This window comes from Cydia fagiglandana, chromosome 18 (genome assembly GCF_963556715.1).
Source record: "Cydia fagiglandana chromosome 18, ilCydFagi1.1, whole genome shotgun sequence".
Classification (NCBI taxonomy): Eukaryota; Metazoa; Arthropoda; class Insecta; order Lepidoptera; family Tortricidae; genus Cydia; species Cydia fagiglandana.
This window is the reverse complement of record NC_085949.1, coordinates 18,235,447-18,253,338: the sequence shown is the minus strand read 5'-3', so window position 1 is coordinate 18,253,338 and position 17,892 is coordinate 18,235,447. Positions and strand designations below refer to the sequence as shown.

General features: G+C 38.0%; 1 protein-coding gene across 2 annotated transcripts in view; it reads left to right on the top strand.

The window, feature by feature from the left end:
• Nucleotides 1–3,074: 3,074 nt before the first annotated feature.
• Nucleotides 3,075–17,892, top strand: part of LOC134673472 (high affinity copper uptake protein 1-like) — a 50,041-nt gene continuing 35,223 nt past the window's right edge. Inside the window, exon 1 of one of the 2 annotated variants that reach the window (XM_063531467.1) lies at nt 3,075–3,112. The gene's annotated coding sequence lies outside the window, so the exon portion shown is untranslated. Of the gene's footprint in view, nt 3,113–7,486; nt 7,646–17,892 lie in introns of those variants that run through there. The other variant, XM_063531466.1, reaches the window with a different exon arrangement.

Sequence of the window (17,892 nt, the reverse complement as noted above, 5' to 3'; positions counted from 1 at the left end):
ACCGTCTTCCACTTAAGGCGATGTTTGCACACGGCTCCAATCTCGCCCTATCGTAAGCTTTAATATCAATTAATACCACTGATAGGCGCAAGTTCGGTAGTCAAGCGAGTGCACATCGTCAATGACTTTGTCTCCATGCCTATCTTGTATGAAAGCAGAAATCAACGATAGCGTGCCGGATGCAAAGGTTTTTTTATGCCGCTCTCGTCACTCGTGACAAATAAGCAATGGCCGTTCTTGTAAGCAGTTACCGTAGTCTATGAATGCTTGCGATCAGGGGTTTTACTTGCGTTTTAATGACCCTTCAAAACTCAGAAGTTTATGATGATAAGTTGATCATATACTCAAATCGTTAAACTGTAACACGTAACTCGAAAGCATCTCGGCAGGCTAGGGGCAACAGCAGCAGCGTTTGAAGCACCTACATATAAAAATATAGCTAATATATACTTATCTTAGTTTGCTTAATATCTACATCACACTGCATGATAATTAGATGGTAATTAGACTAATTAGTTAACAATTATTTACGGAATATAAATGTACACAGGTAGGCTAGACTCTTGTTTATTTTAAATATATTTATTGCACACAGTAATTAAATACACCTACAACAATCAGTGGACTTTGTATACCTATTGCAACAGAAAAACTAGGCTGGGAGAAACATAATTCTCCTACAAACATTCCAAACAATACCGTGAGGTTAAAAGTCCAGTCCAGTGAACACTCTTGGTCTTGGAATAAAACCTATTCTTTTTTCGTCGAAGAAGACTATGAATAGAAACATCAAAGCACAAACAAAAATTTTTCACCCGATAAAGAAGAAAATAAAGGATGAAAACGGATTATATCGGATTATATATTAACGGATTATCTTCATATTTTTTCTTTGCGCCACCTACCGTATATTCTAATTCTTATGTCTCCGATACCCAAAGGTTGTCTGGAAGAGATCGCTCTTAAGCGATAAGACCGCCTGTTGTTACCTCTATTGTCTTTGTTTATGTTATATAAATGGTTATTGTAAACTACGTGTATTGTGAGGTGTGCAATAAAGAGTACCTATTGTATTGTATTGTATATCGCGTATTAAAAAAATCGGGCAAGTGCGAGTAGGACTCGCGCACGAAGGGTTCCGTACCGTAAAGCAAAACAAAAAACGGAAAAAAATGCAAAAAGAAAACGGTCACCCATCCAAGTACTGACCACGCCCGACGTTGCTTAACTTTGGTCAAAAATCACGTTTGCTGTATGGGAGCCCCACTTAAGTCTTTATTTTATTCTGTTTTTAGTATTTGTTGTTATAAAGGCGACAGAAATACATCATCTGTGAAAATTTCAACTGTCTAGCTATCACAGTTCGTGAGATACAGCCTGGTGACAGACAGACGGACGGACGGACAGACAGCGAAGTCTTAGTAATAGGGTCCCGTTTTACCCTTTGGGTACGGAACCCTAAAAATCATCATACATCCCGAAGTTTCGAACCCTTTACAAAGAAAGAATCAAACGTACGGTGGTAGGTAGGTGTAGGTACCCTTACCAAATCCTTAGCACAGCAACGTGTATAAGACACTAATGTAAGAAGAATACAAAACCAACTCTATCATCGAAACTGCAAATCAAGCCATTAATTTTGCACACGCTTTGCTCGTCTTCGATATGTTGATGTAGCGCAATCGATCTCTACAGTTTGCGAGCGCGCATACTCAGCGCGCAGACCGCTATCGTCAGCACTTTGAGGGCCTCGACTAGCGAGGCTTCGGGCGGAAGAAAGAGCGAGGCCCCTGATAAGTATTTGTTCTACGTAACAAACTGCTCAAGTTGTTGCGGAGAGCGAGGGCCCTGCGCGCCATCTTCTCCAGCCTGGAGACATAGGTAACACCAGACAAATGCAGGTAAGAGCACCCAACGGCAGAACTAGACTACCAGTTCTCATTATTAACTTATGTCAAAAATGTTTGTTATAACATTTATTTAATCAATGAATAAGTGTGTTATTCAATCAAAGTGATCTCAAAATGCCATTCTGGTGGTGGTGGTAAGTGGATATGGTATGTTGAATTTCTCCCAAATAAATTTGAGGCTTCGGCCGAGAGCGTACCGATTATCCGGTATTCGGCCAAAACACTACTTTTGGTTTTAGTAATTAGTGCCGTGAGATATGCTATAAACAACAAGATGGCCTAAAAAAATTAAACCTGGAACTAGAAGTCATGGAATCGAAGCTTATATTTATTACCTTTGCGATATCTATATAGGTACTTGCTTTAATTTGTTTGTCAAGTGTTCGCACTTCGCAGTGAAAGACTATGATTTATTTTTTTCATTTACGACATCGCCTATAAGTTAGATAACCTTAGAAATAACTTCGATTTCATAATTTACTTACAAATGCATCGCAGGCATAAACTGACTAATCGCCCTCATTAACTCAAAATGCCTGTTCATGAAATCAATAGTCAATAGCCATTGGATTACTTACTGCCTGATTTATTGGTTTCTGCATACAAAGATTACTGTACATTTATGCAGTTTATGTGAATCGGTAAGAAGCAATAACATAGCAGCCATGCAAGGTCACTTTATATGGGTACTTACGTACGCTACGGTCAGCAGTAAGTAATGTACCTATTTCAGCCTTTTGGCCTTAGGAAGGCCAACCGGGCATTAAGTATGTTGACTTAAATCCAGATCTAGTTTAAACAATGAATTCAAGTCAGGTAATTTTAACTGCAAATTAATTTGCACATTTTAAAAGACAACGTGCCTCGAATAAACATGGAATTACCTCGCAAACTAATAAATATTTCGCACTCGAGTTAACTAAAAAAAAGAGCATAGGGTTTGTAGACTACTGTGTTTTAACCCCTTAGAAACTTGTTTTCAGCGGCTTTAAATTGGTATACTTAATTGTTCTCTAAGAAATCTTAACCCCTGAGCAACCGTGTAGCTGGTAGCTCCCACGTACACGGGGTCTACTGAACGGTTATCAGTACGTTCAGTACCTACATCGCGTAGCTACCTATATATAAGGGATCCTCTCGTTTCCACTCGCATAATTAGCAGCAGGACAGCGCTATCTACACGGCAGAAATCGAACAAATAGGTAAGTGTCATCTAAACATAGACAATTGCAAGCGATTTCCCATTGTAATCAGATTTTTTGTTAGATGATTGATCAGGTACTGTTGCCCTTAAAACTGACTATATGCATAGGTGCTGAATTAGTTGACGTGATAAACGGATAGGATCGAATACCTAGTAGAACACTGCAGGTCGACCGAAGAGACAAGCAATCCTGAAATGTGTTTCAATTTTCGCGAAATCATGAAAAACAAGCATTTGTATTTGGAATTTATGCACGAGAATGAGATTTCTGTATGAAACATTTAAATGAGTTTTCCCAGAGCAATCACGGCTGGCACGATTTAGCAATGTACAAATTGCAGAACATTCCCAAAAAGCGGTAACGTTCTCGAGAATGTTCTCAGAACATTCCTGCAACATGGAAATTATTGTTTAAACAAGAGAATATACTTGAAATAAAGTTTAAATAGGCATAACTTAAAACTAAATGTTATTATGCATATATTATTGTCTTTTACAGTTAGCTATTTTGTTGATGTGATAAGTTTACCAATAAGTTGCTTAAATTCTCACTGCATTTCAGAGAGCATTTCGACTTTCGACAATTTTTTTCAAAATTTCTTTTTTGTTTCATTAGAATCTAGAGGCCTCTGTCTCCCGCCATGCCAAATCTCAGCGCGCTCGGACCAACTTGAAAAAATTAAAAAAAAAGTCGGCCATTTTGATTTTTTTTAATGCAGTTTATTTTGTTTCGGGGCCCTCTATGACATTTGGTCGGGCACCCCCCACCTATCACGCACCGTTTAAAAGTTGCCATACAAAATAAAAGTGGCCAGTTTTCCCGCAATCGTAGCATTTTTTCATGAAAAATTTTTTTATAGGTATCTAGGGGACCCCGAGATTCCGTGACCAAAATTTCAGCGCACTAGGACAAAATTAAAAAAGTAAAAAAAAAAGTCGGCGATATTGAAAAAAAATGGCGGCGTCAAAAACTGCCAGGGTCCGTCTATGACATTTGGTCGAGCACCCCCCACCTAAGTCTGACCGTTTGGCCGGGCCGTCATACATTTTTCTGACCGGAAGCGGACGACCAAAAGTGGGAATTTTCTGGGGGTAAGGACTACACCTAAACTATCGTGAATATTCATGGTATAAACTACGATAAATAAATAAATTCTCGTTCTCGAGAACATTCTCAGAAGTTACCGAGAATTTCTCATGTGGAAAGTTTCGCAACTTTGGAAAGTTCTCGTGCGTGCATTGCTAGCACGATTATTATACTTAAAAACTTAAATTAACTAGGGGGTATCAGCTTAATGCTCACTATTAGCCCGTACTGAACCTTACGCTCTATGTATGTGTCAACTAAGTGTCTTCTAACTTATTATTATCTTATTCAACAATAAGTGACAAAACACAACTAAGTTAAAGCTCTTAGTGAAGATATCCCCGCATCCTCGACGAGAGCTGCCAAACGCCTTCACATATATTACCTCCGCGTGGCACGAGGGAATGCCTGATTTACACACGAATTACTGGTACGAAGTTATATGTATTAGGTACCTATTACCTATGATTACCAGCAAATATACTCAAGATGCATGATTGGCTTCACCTCTATACAATTTCTTAAGTTTTCCTAAGTTTCCATGTACTTGTATAATAATAATTTAAACGTTAGGTTTTTTCAATTCCCTGCAAAAATTTATTATTATTAAATGTAGCTAGCTTTAGTTTTATATTCGTGTTTTTTAAGTACCTACCTAAGTCATTCAATTGTACGTATTTTTATTAAATAAACGTCAAATTATGATTAGATACGCATAATTAAAATCACGTTAAGTTTATTACCTAAGCGATCGCAGCACTTGTAACTCTTGAAGCGCTTAGTGTATATTTAATGGTCATTGATAGATTAGATAACAGTCGTTACCAATTGCATGTACAATTTATACCTACCTATAGTATTACCATCAACACACGGAGCTGACTAGTTTTGGACCTTATCTGGTCGCAATAAGGTTTAAGTCAGCCAGGTCTTTGCGCGGAAGATGGTACTCTCCAAATGTCACAGAGTAAGTATGTCAAACTAGTAGCTGGTAGCTGTAGGTTATATCATCGCTTCCTTTTCTCTACTGACCGATTCGCACTGAGCAAACTTGGAACTTATTAAAGTCGGATAAGTATTATTGAATTTTTGCTGGTAGTCTTCCCTTTCTCTCCCATCAAAGTTGTTTTTGGAACTCTGTGATAAAACAATGCAACCTAAGCCCCCCCCCCCCACATCTAGCGTCTTTCGAGCGTCAGCGTCTACAACTCTATGGCCGCTGCTCGACGCAACGTCGTCGACGCAACTGCGCAGCGACGTCATTTTCCATAGCGCTGACCAGACGCCGACGCTCGAAAGACGCTAGATGTGGGAAACCCTAATTGTGTTTGAGGTTGTCAGAAGTTAGTTGCCTGTGAAAGAAAGGTAGTTATTGATAAAACCTTCGGCAATAAAACTTATTTTTGTACTTAACATGCAACTTAAATATGAAATATTTAGTATTTATGTTAGCTGTGATTCGACAGAGGCGCCGCAACGCATATGAATATAATTAGTATTCATCGCTGTGTTCTATGTTATGTTTTTTATCGATGCATGTGATGTCACCTACTATTTACTTACAATAGATTCGTAGTGGGTTTTTCGTGCTACGACACGCGGAGTTATGGTTGGTACCGTTTTAACATATTAATGCGAACAATCGGCGTATTAAACGCTTTGTCCCTATGTACAAATTTTAGGTCAGAACGACGAATTTAGGTTCAAAATTTTACAGTATTTTATAGGTGCAGCTTTTGCAAACCAATAAGTAAATAAATATGAAATAACGTTATTAAGAAAAACACTGACTAGTGAAATGCGAATAAAGAATTTCCTTACTTATTGATTTTATAACGTTATTTTTGATATAAGTATAAACGTTTTAAAGCTTAGCCCTGTGTAAAGGTCTTGTTCCGTACCTATTAGTAACAACTTTCTATTTTTTGACACAATTTAAGGTAGTTCAAATTAGATAGGTACCTACTTATTGGTTTACAATTACTTCACTTTTCACGTGTCTGTGCAATATGAAAGTGTACTTTTGTATATCGACAGTACTTTAGGTACATTCCAACAACCGAGCATGGTGTAAACTTGAAGAGACGTAGAGTAAAATATAATCGGAATAGAGTTTCGACTTAATTTACCATATGTATGTACTTATATAGGTATGATCGGTCATCTTAGGTTAGTATACCTAAAATTACTATAGGTATACTAACCTAAGATGACCGACAGTATTTACTGTTTGCATTTATTTTATGTATTGTTAGATACTTAATTTCATACAATAGAATATTAAAAAGAATCGTCATTTAAATTAGTTTAGAAAAACTAATCTATTAGACTTAAATTAAGTAACATTATAAAATTTATAAATATATCTGTCATTGTTACTATTATCATTATATATATATATATATATAGTTATCCATGCCGTAATCGGCAACGGCGACCCTAGCTAATTACGAGCGTGAGCTCTGATATGGCTGGCAAAGCCGAACTTACTTTTAAAAACTCTATCGCAGGTGGGACAGTAAAGTTGACCAGAACTATTGTAAGTATAATTATAGGAGGGTTTCGAAACCCTCCTATTATCATTAACGAAATAGGCAATTGAAGTAAAGACAATAAATGATAAAAATTGTCTTTTATCTCTTGCCGATCTTATCACTAGATATTACACTATACATACGTTGCTAACTGCAAACATATATGGAATTCAGTATATCTTGGATGACGCACTCTCTAATTTGTTTCATACATATTAAGAGTTAGAACATTCTATTTTGAGCCTCTTATTTATTTTAACTTAAAAGATGTTTAAGTAATTAATTAGACTTCATAATATCCCCTGACCCTTCACCCATTCAACTTTCTTTCGGACCCTGGCGCTAGGCCGGGAAAACGCTACGTTGAATAATATAAAGTCTTCATAATATCCTTGCTGACAGTTATCGCCAATGAGCTTAACGGTTTTCCTCGTCTAATTTTCTTAGTACATACATACATTCATTGGTGAATAGGTAATTTAGATTATTTCTAGACGATAGGATTATCCATTTGTTTCCATACAAATAGAGAATGCCGGGAATATCACACAACTTTCGACACTGTCCCAAAGAGAGGTCAAAGGTGACCGCTCGTGGGGTCAAAGACCCTTTGACATGTTACATCATAGAGCCTATAGATTTACTAGCTCAGACAATTATCCATCTTGGATAAAGTTAGTGCTCAGCACGTTTTGCAGTGCTGTAACTAAGAACTAGGTGACTGGCTGTGTCGCAAGCGCCGCTTGCCGCCGCCGTCATACCGCGACCGTGCGCCGACGCTACAGCACGTCTGCTGACGCTACTCTCCTGACAATATCGATATATATATCGCGAGTGTTTATTTACCAATCATAATTTGAAGCTACAAACTTGCTTCAAGAGTATTTAGTGATCACTGACTGAATTTTTGGTGAGTTTTTTTTAACGATGTAGTTTTTGTTTAAAGGTATTTTTGGAATTTTGAACTCTACTCGGAAAATTAAAAACTAATTCCTAAATAAAAAAATACATATTTTGAATGTACCTACATAGTTTCTTGCTGCACTAAACAACAACATAAAGGCACTAACCAAAAGTTATATCTGGCATTAAATGTTAAGGTCAATAAATTTAAAAAAACTTCATTAGTTAGTCGTGCGCGTAACCTTGTGTTGTTTAATTAAGTAATGCGTGTGTTTACGACTCGTTCATAACTTAATTTGCCGGATTTATGCATTAAAGTGATTACCCTTGTTCGACTGATTGTTTTCTAATCGCCTTATTGTTTATATACGGACGTTTGATATCGAAACTAGTAAAGTCATTAATGAAACTAGATTAAAAGATGTCAATTAGTGACAAGCTGCAGCTTTCTGAGGCAGTCTGGGAATGTTGTTGGTAAACAGGTACCTGGAAGAATGCCAAGAGATCACTCCTTATCTCGGGCATTCGCTGATACTTTTCGTAGAAAACTACTCCTACTGCACCGAGAAAATGCTGACCATATTTGTAGCAATTGTAACATTTTAATGGTGTGACTTTTCTATTAAAGAATTTTGATTACGGGCTAATTCTATAGATATGTTTTCAGTAAACAGTCACAGTTATCCCTTAAATACAACGATTTTGATCGCAGTGCAAGTGTTATTTTAAACGTCAAACTTCTATGAAAGTATGACCTATAAATATGTTTGCACTGCGTGTACTATCAAAATCATTGCAGACTTGGTCTAACTCTATCAATAGTGTCGCAACTCACGAAAGTGTTACAGGTAAAATAAATTATTCTATAATATTAATTAATTAATTATTTTATTTTATTTTTTATTATTGTATAATTAGGTACATACCTACCTAATTATACAACAATTTATTTTAGCCACATGGCAACTTACCTTTCAGATAAGTAGGTATAGTTTATTCTTATTTACAGTCCGGCCGCCCATTGTCACATAGGTGCCTAAGTACTACAAAGACATGCAAAATTGCATTTTCTTCCAGTCAATCATAGGGCCAGTGTTATGTACAATTGGTGCAAAGAGCAAAGTTTCTTGCATTAGGAACCTATTGTACTATGTAGATACAACAAACATTTTCGTAAGTGGGTGACCGCGGCACCACAACAAAACAAACGGCCTCCGCGCGTGCGCGTGCCCATGCGCAATCGACGCAACCAGCATAGCCTCTTGCGCCGACGTTGCCCGGCGTGTCAGGCCACTGTCACCACTGTGCGAGCGTTATGGACATTATAAGAGCTGCTATTCGTAGCGTCTATTTGAGCATCGATCGCCTCATTAGCTATTTGGCGACGTTAATGTGGTCTAGGAAAGGTTAACCTGAATCTCACTTGGACAAGTCAAAATTTATGTATGGTTTTGGGAGTCTATTCAGTCTTGCCTCATCTTTAAACGAGACTATTTTAAGAACGAAGGTTCTGAAGAGACAACGAGGAGCAAATTTGACGTGCAAGTCTTTAATGTCTTTACCTCCACACTCTGCAAAATATAATGCGGATATAACTCATAGAACACAGACAGATAAGCGGTACCTACCTAAAGAGCCGCTGTTCAAGTAGGTACAACTCTGTAATTTGACTCAATCGCTCGCTGGACTCACCAATTACCAGATTTATTAGTGGTTTACTGTTGGGATCGGGAGTGTTGACGGTGCACCAGGAGTGCACAGGTTTTCATCGATGCATATCTCTGCAGCAAGTTTTACCATAAACGAGCTCTCAGTTGGAACAATGTATTGTGAACTAGCTGCATTTGCATGCGCGGACCGGTCCTCTGCTCCGGCAGCCGGCATCGTAACTGTAACTATGAAATAACTGCACTAATGGGCCTAGTTTGGTTACAAACTACTGCCCAACGAGTACCTACGTAGGTACCTCTGTAACCTTTCCGGGTTCATGTAAGTAGTAATAAGTTCGTTATATAGTCAAGACCAGTCGCTGTGGCCGAATCAGGATAGGACTTCAATATAATCATCACTATCATCAGGTTCGTTAGGTATCTAAGAGAACGTGTTTTTTGTTCTTTCAAAGAGGTTAATATGTTTTTGAAATGCCGATAAAATATTGTTATCTTTATACATAGCAATGTTAGCGTTGTCGCAAATTAAAGAATGCTAAGGTCATAAAAAAGTAAGTTTATGTATGTTTACCACATCCTATGATAACATTACTAGTCGTAGACATGTAAATGCATAACGTAACATAATACCGAGCATCTGGAATGAACGTGTCACTCAAACACACATTACTAAATTTCTCTACTGGTTCATAACATAGGGTACGTACCTAATATCCTATAATAAATATAGGTATAGTAGTATTAAGTATAGGTATAGTATCCGTGATCCGTGTAGAACTCATTGGCACTTCCACATAAGCTGTCAACTCCAGAAACTGGCAGAGGATGGTCACTATGTGGAAGAACTTTAGGATAACAAGCATCGTTTTAAATCGGGCTTTCAAAATTTCATTAAAATTTCTTCAACCGATTTGCAATTAGATATTTATATCACTTGACCTTGACTCACTACAAAAACATGTGTATCATAAAGGTTAACTGATTTATCCGCGGCGTGTCTATGTCTAATGTAATGCAAACTCGTAAACCATTGCTAAATTTCTGTCAAACACGCATTATTATCTCGATCCAACGCAGCGTGTAGCGTGTAGCGTAGCCAGCAAGTGTTAGCGATAAGAGGCTGCATTGCTATCGCCTGCTGAGTCTAAGTCTCGGTCAAACCATCGTAAATGAAATCATTGTTTAATATACACAAAAATGTCTGTTACAGATTTATGAGGTAAAGGATGTAAATGCTTACCTGTGCTTTAGATAAATCGAATGATATTTGTTAAATATTTTCAATTGTATTTCGATATGTGCTATATATTTTCCTTTAGACTTTAGTTTAATAGAGGATGGCCAAGGTTCTTGAAGTGACTGGCTAGTTGATGGCTACCCTATATGGAGATTAAGACGCGTGACGAATGGACCATTTGGTCACATTTACCTATTACCTACTTTAGTAGAGTCAGATCAAGACAACTCAGCGGCGATTTTTATAGTACAGATGTGCAAGTGTTATTCAATCGCCATAATTTCATAGAGATTCGACGTTTAAAATAACACTTGCACGTCTGTGCTATACAAATCGCTGCAGAGTTATCTTGGCGTGACTCTTAAGGAATAAGTATATTTTCGATTAATTGTTAAACTGGTGGTGCTCACGAAATAACTCGACTCATAGTCGCGTGCGCAGCCTAAGGTAACACGCCACAAGAGGTGTAGCCACTTTAGTCATGTGTATCTAATAGCAACTATAGCAAGGACAAACGATTGTTATACCGTGTATTGTTAGATTGTTACCCATTAAGTAATGTGTAATTAGATCCATTGTGTTGAGATATTTGGCGGACCTAATATAGATTAAATAACATTTTTGAATGATTCACGGTTAGTTTCAACACAGCTTTGACACCTACCCGCTATCTTCAGTTATTCAATCGTGAACAAGATGCATGTGGGTAACTGTGTCGAAATATCGGGAGGAGCAGGTGCAATACATACCATAATATATGTATACGGCATATTGGAATGATTCAAACCCAACCCCAAAAATTTTTTTTGAACATTTATATACTTAGTTATCGAATACGGATTTCCAATAATCAATCATCAATTAGTACACTTACATTACTTATCTACTAATTAATCAATCATATTGAATAGAAGCCTACAACATAATTAGCTGGTCCTGATTACATGCAATTTGCGAACGTTTATCAAATGACACGATACGAGTATAGGTCATTGCTCGCGGGCCAGCCGGCCTAGCCAAGGTTACAATCGCTATCGCTACGACAACGAAAAGCTTTATGTATCTCTATCACTCTTCCATATTAGTGCGACAGTGACAGTTGCGTTTCGATCGCTACGGAGCGTAAGCGATTGGCATCTTGGCTACGCGGCCAGTGCGTGGAGGGCCATCGAAAGAAAAGTGGGGGGATCAATGCAACCGAGGAGGCTACACGCATCGGACCCCAAAGGTCCATTTGGGAGGCACTAAATCGGCCAGGGTGGAAAGCGCTACCACATAGAGCGACTAATAACTGGTGGTCTCGACCCTCGGACATGAAAATGTAGAAGAGGTATACTTATATGTACCCCTGATCTGAAGATCAAGTGATTTCACTGATTCACGACGACCTTGGATCAAACGTGGACTAGAATCGCGATAACTTGACTGATAAAACAATACAGAGTGGTTGAAAGAGGTTTTCTGTCAACAAATTATACCGAAATAAGATAAAACTATAGCAGAATATTTTGTCCGATGACCAAATTAACTAAAAATAATAGCTATTAGGCAGCTTACTTAATGTATGTATGTATGGCTGTAATATGTATTTATTCATTTAAAAACAAGTTAAAACATCATCTTATCACACAACAAATTTCTCTCTCCTAGTCGCCTGTGTCTCTTTATTTATCATTTAAATTTTTTAAGTTGCATACCTACATTCTACATTCCTCATTCATCTCTGTTTACATACTAACAATAAGTACTTGTTTTTCAAAGAATTCTAATTCTGTTTTTATGCCGGCCATTGTAATTTTTAAATACTCCCTGCTTCGCATTGTTCTTTATATGTTTTAGTACGTTTACGTTAGTAATGTTTTATTTCTTATTTTATAAGTTTAAGGGTCCACTGAAAATCAGCGTCGTTGCACTAAGTGCTCCGACATATGCTGAGTGGTATCCTCTTTGGGACAACCAATTGCATAACTATATCACATGCTTGTCATATACTAACTGTATTAGTGTTGTTTTTCTAATAAATTATTTTCATTTCATTTCATTTCATTTCATTTCATTCATTTCATAATAGGCCGATCAAATCGTATAATTACGTTTCACCAGTCATTCACTTGCATATTTAAATGTTTATTTTCGGATTTACATGTACCTATACAAGTACATATTTCACGTGTAGACCAAATAACATTAGTTATGAGTATAGAGTAATTTGCCAGTAACTAAGCTGTAGAGAGCGTCGTGTGACTATGTTATGTATGTACTAGATTTAGCTCGTTTATGGGCCGAAAATAACATAAGCTAATGAATCTAATTATGTATTCATATAGGTACATGTTGTAGGCTGATTCCGAAAAGGTACTGCGTCTCATAGCCCGGCAGCGACACTAAGTAGTAAATGTGTGATATCCGCGAAATCTGCGCGTGACTGCAGATCGAGCTCCCCAAGGAGCGGTTATTGTTTCAATTGAGCAAATCGCCTATCGAGCGACCAAGGGGCACGCGGGCTACATATTGAACTAATTTAAAAAATAGAGATAAATCAGAACAGTCATCCTTTGGTGGTTACACATACATATAATACGTCCGTCAAATCTAACAAGCCGTTGAAAATCATTTGTTCCTTTCCATCATTTTGACATTAGTATTATTTTAGAAAGAGGCAAATATAGAATTAAACTTTTTTTATTATTATTTAATAGTTATTTGTACAACAAGAGATCAAAGTTTGATATTTCTTCGAGTGCTTATTTTGAGTCCCGAGCAAGCGAAAGATTCTATAATAGATTCATGAGCGTAGCGAGTGAATCTAATTTAGAATCTTGAGCGTAGTAAGGGATCCAAAAGCGCACGAGAAGTAAATAACTTTGATCTCGTGTAGTACACAAAATTTTTCACCCTAAGCAGTGAGAACATACCTAGAGGGACAGAGATAATAGAACCCAAGTATATCGAACTTGTATTAGACCCCGCATGTTGATTTTGCTCACTCATACTGTCTCACTAAGTGAGCAAAATGCGATTTTGCTCACTGAGTGAGACAAAATGACTCAGTGAGCAAAATGCGATTTTGCTCACTGTTTTTAAGAAGCAAAGTACCCTTGTTCGAGCTGCTGAGGTGAAAATATTATTAATATTAATAAAGGGCTTCATTATATCTAACTGCCTATTTGTCTGAAATATTCTTAATTTTTGTCATCAGTGCATGGAGCCCAAGAGAAAAATAAATTAATCGGGCCTAATATTATTTATAAAGTTTATAATTATAATTTATCCTGCTTCCGATGAATCCGATCTAAGACATCTACAATGAACACTACTAAGTTGCTACTATCTACCTGCTTTACTTTAATTTAAAGTGACTTTTGCATTCCTATTATAAGCGTCCGAAAAGGTAGAGATTAGCGTGACTCTACCATTAGCTCTGCACGCGAAATTTCAATATCGTTCAGAGAAGCCACATTTCAGTTTAAATGGTCGTCTGTACCTAATGACAATTACGTTTACTATTATTCTAATCGCGCCTAAATCGTAGAGTCAACAGACGTGACCCGCCGCCGCCGTTGCATGCGCGAGCGCCGATCTTACGGCCCGATTCCAACTTTAAGATACGTCAGTTAATAGATCTAGAAAAGATATGGATTAGATATGTCAGTGTTAAACAAGTGTCAAAATTGACGTTTCCTCAAACAAATACGTCACTTTTGACACTTGTTTGACACTGACATATCTAATACATATCGTTTCAATATCTAGTATTTGCCGTATCTCATTGTTCGAATACGGCTGTTGGCCCGTACCGCGCACCACCTCCTTCGTTCGTCTTTATTGCTTTCAGATTAGTGATAGACTGCCCAATTCGAACTTTAAGATACGTCAATTAATAGATCTAGAAACGATATGGATTAGATGTGTCAGTGTCAACAGTGACGTTTTTGTTTGAAGAAACGACACATTTGACACTGATATATCTAATCCATATCATTTCTAGATCTATTAACTGACGTATCTTGAAAGTCAAATCGGGCAGACAGAGGCAAAATGGAAGAAACTTCGGTTTTCGAGGTGCGTGTGCGCTAGTCTGGTATACCATCATCTTGGTTCTAACAGTGAGATGTTTGTTGCACCACACCCTTGTACGTAGCCTCCCGAACATGGTCGCCGCTTTGTCAATACGAATATCGATCTCTGCATCAAGCGAGAGATTGTTCGACACGGTCGACCCAAGGTAGCAAAATTTATTGACGACTTCCAGAGCTGTGCCATCCACCAGTATTTTGGGTGTTTCCGCACTGCCCTGCACTAACACGACTGTCTTTTTGGCATTGATGGACATGGAGAACAAAGTGCATGCCCGGGAAAACCTGTCCATGATGTTTTGCAACTCGGCTGTTTTGTTTTGATGGTAAAAATGTGGGAGGTCATGCCGCTCACGCATCGGCCTCCACAGTCACCAAACCCGGTGTCTGCACAGCAATGTATAAATCGTCTGCAATAGACGGAAAGGCCTGTGATGTGCGCTAGTCTTTTTAAGCATGCAAATGTCGCCCGCGCCGAGTCGTGCCGTCCGGTTTCCGATGTTACGTTAGATAATACATAATACTGTGCAAACCTGCAACGTTTGGAATACCTACCTACTTACACCTCATGTTTGTAAATAGATACGAAGAAATAGAACGAAGCTTCTGCGTTTTGAGTTACTTTCTCAGTGAAACTGATACTGATACTTACCTAATTAAATCTTTGCAATGATCATACCAATAAATGGCGATTTTTCTTTAATTTCAACATTACTTTAACAATTGACAGTTCTCAGAAATGTTATCCATTGGAAGTGATTTAATTGCATCCCTTGTAAGTGGCAGATCGGGTTCGTGTTGATCGTAAAGGTTTTATTGTTCCGTTACTGCCCTACGGCCGAGCGACACACTAAAACGCGGGATTCTTAACTTGGGAATATATTTACAATCTGCCACTTATGTATACATTTACATACATAATAATAATAATAATAACCCCGCGGGGGCAGCTTGTGGCGAGCTGACGGTGAGTGGCGACACCGCGGACCCCTATTCCAGAGGGCCCTGTCATCTGGCCCTCGCCTCTGTGCTTGCCTTGACTGGCCGGCCAGAGTGGAGTCGCAAGAGCGGGACCTATGCTCCAGGTTGGAAATGTAAAATGTCATAACGCCGGCGGCCTGCTGAACGGAATACCGGGATCTGGCTACCGCAGACTCACCTCTCGACAACCTCATAGCCACTCCAAAGTGTTGCCCTGTTGTCGCACTGTGCGTGCGGCCATTGCGGGGCCCACTCAATGAGTTGGCGAGTCACCACCTGTCTTACACAATTTTGAGACTGATTGTCACGGCAGGTGTCCGCTAGTCTCTCCCATAGCCCATTATCCAGTCCATCCAACTTTCAAATCTATAGCCCATGACCTTAGTTCCCATCGCAACACAAAAGTGCTGCACTGCAATAGTCTTTGCACCTGGCGGGGACCATCTCCGGATGTATCACGTTATGCGTTCGGGGATGGTATCCGCCACGTGTATCCCTTGCTTTTAGATTAAAGTGTCTTAAAGGGCCTCTGCGCTGTTGGCTTCGGCCCCACGTACGCCTCCCAAAAGTCCGGGACCCCATGGTCCCGAGATATGGAAAAGACATACAAATAATAATAATAATAAAGCCTCTTTATTTCCATAATGAAGTACTGAATTAACATGCATAACATAATTATTAAATTTATACATTGATTATTAAATTGTCGTCTAACCATGATTAATTTACTTAATACAAATTGTAGTTCCATGCAGAAATCAAGTTTCATTCTCTATATATAAATTACATTATTCTATCACTAATTATGTTAAAGCTGTTATTAAAAATCTAAATTTATAAATATATTAACACATTAAATTATTAAAATTATTAATTGCAAATTTTTCAATATGGACCCCTCAACAGGTAAAGGCCTCCTCCATTTTGCTCCACGCCTGTCTATCCTGTGCTTTTGTGATCCAGTCTTTGCCGGCTTTTCTTATAATTTCGTCAATCCATTTTTTTCTCGGTTTACCTCTTTTTCTTTTGTTTGCTGGTCCTTGCCAAGTAGTTATTCTCTGTGTCCATTTTTCTTTGTCCATGCGCGCTATATGGCCGGCCCATTTCCATTTAAGTTTTTTAGAGTGTTCCAAAGCATCTATTATTTTTGTGATATTTCTTATTTCAGTGTTTCTTTTTCTGTCTTTTAATCTTATATTAAGTACACTCCGTTCCATTGCTTTCTGACTTACTTGAATTTTATTTTTTATTTTTTTATTATATATCCAGGTTTGGGAGCCGTATGTTAGGCAGGGTAGTAAACAAGAGTCGATAACTTTTTTCTTGAGCTTTATAGGGAGCTTTGATTTTAGGGTTTCTTTACTGCTCCAAAATTTATTCCATGTAATGTTAACCCTTCTTTTGACCTCGTCTTCGATTCTTGTTGCGGAGAATGACACCTGTTGGCCTAAGTAAACATAGCTTTGAACGTATTCTAGTGTATTGTTGTTAACACTTATTGGTATTTTATGGTGGTTCGTCATTACTTGGGTCTTGGTAGTATTTAATTCTAAGCCGATCTCACTGCTTACTTCATTTAGGCCATTAATCATTTCTTCTAATTGAGATGCTGTTTCAGAAAAAAGTATGATGTCATCCGCAAAACGGAGATTACTGAGAAGTTTCCCATTTATATTTATTCCTTTTCTGTCCCAGTTCAGAGTTTTCATCACGCTTTGGAGGACTGCTATAAAGATTCTTGGTGATAGGGGTGTCACCCTGTCTAACGCCTCTACGTATATTTATTTCAGAACCTTGTCTCTCTAATTTAACACGACTTTTGCTTTTGTAATAGATGTCTTTATAAGATCTATGGTTTCCGATGGTACTTCACACTCATTTAGAGCCTTCCACATACTATTATGTGATATAGAGTCAAAGGCCTTGGCGTAATCAATAAATGCCAGGTAGAGTGGCATTTTGCGCTCTATATATTTCTCTATTATCAAATTTAGAGTGTGAATGTGGTCTGTTGTGGAAAAGTTTTTCCTGAAACCAGCTTGTTCTGGAGGCTGAAATTTCTCTGTAAACATGGCTAAGCGGTTCTCAAGACATGAAGCAAAGAGTTTGTACATATTTGGCTGAAGACTTATTGGTCGATAATTTCCAATATTGGCCGGGTCTCCTTTTTTGTAAAGTAAGATTATATCGGATTTTGCCCATTCTTCTGGAATTGTTCTGCTGTCTAAAATTTTTTTTTTTTTTTTTTAGAAACAAACAGTCTTATAAAACATGTAGGTAAGTAAGCTAA